We start from the raw sequence: 1,943 nt of genomic DNA, 5'->3' as shown, positions 1-1,943 counted from the left end.
AAGTAAACTCTCATTAACCTACATCACTCTGTGAGAAACAGCCGGACATACCTGTGAGCTATTCCCTAAATCAGCAGTGAGTAATAAAAGCAATTAGTGACATGCCTCAGTTTGTCTTTGTGGTAGTTTGTCTATGCTTGGCTCAGGGAGTGAGACTATTAGTGTGGCTTTGCTGGAGTAGCTATGGCCTTGTTGGAGGAAGTTTATCACTATTGGAGTGGGTTTTGAGACCCTCCTGCTAGCTGCTTGGGTGCAGGTCTTCTCCTGTTTGCCTTATGAATATATGTATGTAGAACTCTCTGCTCCTCCATTGCCATGCCTGCCTGGATGCTGCCATGTTTCATGCCATGATGATAATGAACTGAACTTCATAACTAGCAAGCTAGCCTCAATTAAATATTATCCTTTATAAGAGTTGGCTTGGTCGTGGTGTCTGCTCACAGCAGTAAAGATCTAAGACAGTCTTTATTTCTCATTTATTTCTCTAAAAGTGTCTTGGGGTTCTGCTAATTCTAGGCTAGATTTGACTGGGTTGACCATTGAGCTTCATTTCTGCTCCATTTTCTCATATGTATGGGACCAATATGTTCCCTACAGTGTCTTAGACAATGTTGTACTGCTGTTAAAAGACACTATGACCAAAACAGGTTTTATAAAAAACACATTTAATTGAGGTCTTGTTTATAGTTTCAAAAGTTTGGTCCTTCATCATGATGATGGGAAGCATGAAGGCAGGTGCTGGAACAGTAGCTGAGAGCTATATCATGGACTTTTGAAATTTCTTTTTTGTTGTTGTTTTGCTTTTTGAGACAGGGTTTCCCTGTGTAACCCTGGCTGTCCTGGAACTCACTCTGTAATCCAGGCTGGCCTCAACTCAGAAATCCGCCTGCCTCTGCCTCCCAAGTGCTGGGATTAAAGGCGTGTGCCATCACTGCCCAGTGGACTTTTGAAATTTCTAAGCCCATCCCCAAAGACAAACTTCCTCTAACAAGGCTACACCCCTTAATCCTTTTAATCCTCTCAAATAGTGCCACTCCCTGGTGACTAAGCATTCAAATAAATATATGATCCTATAGTTGTCATTCTTATCCAAATCACCACACAGGACAAATTCTTCTCAAGCCAGTAGCAGAATCATTCACACACTCATGTACCTTAGGAGCCTCTGGAAAAATAAAAATAGAACATACGAAAGTAAAGTCTGGCACTGTGGAGCCAATGATGTGAAAAGTGGAACTGGTGCTGATTGTATATATACAGCATATAATGTCTAAATTCATTTTAACCTAGAGCAATTGGTAACTCAGTTTTAAATATGATCAACTGCACTGATAACAAAAATTTATGTTACTATTGAGAAATGCCATATAAAACAAGAGCCACACATGATTGTTTTATATCAATTGTTAAGGACTTTGTAAATTCTTTTTGGAAAAATGAGAATTTAAAATGGGTATTTAAACCTTCTTCAAGAGCATGTTGCTTCTTTTTTCTTTCTATTGTAAAATTCAGATTAAAGAACCGTATAAACTTTAGAATTATTATGACACAGAATGATTTAATAAAATATTAGCCGAAAGATCTCCAGCCAGTACAAATACCTAATTGCATTTTAAGGATTATCATTTTTGTCTTTTTTTTTCTATTGCTATGAGCAAAAGCAACCTGGAGAGAAATGAATTATTTCAGTTTACAGTTGCAGCCCATCAGGAATGAAAGTTAGGGCAGAAACTCAAGGCAGGGACCTGGAGGAAGGAACCGAGGCAGAGGCCGTGGAGGAAGGAACTGAAGCAGAGGCCATGGAGGAAGGAACTGAAGCAGAAACCATGGAGGAAGGAACTGAAGCAGAGGCCATGGAGCACTACTACTTACCAGTTTACTTCCGGAGGCTCACTCATCTTGCTTTTTTCTTTTCATTCCAGGACTGTTTTAAAAGTAAGGCA

Source organism: Mastomys coucha, unplaced genomic scaffold (genome assembly GCF_008632895.1).
Source record: "Mastomys coucha isolate ucsf_1 unplaced genomic scaffold, UCSF_Mcou_1 pScaffold20, whole genome shotgun sequence".
Classification (NCBI taxonomy): Eukaryota; Metazoa; Chordata; class Mammalia; order Rodentia; family Muridae; genus Mastomys; species Mastomys coucha.
This window is presented reverse-complemented; position numbering follows the sequence as displayed.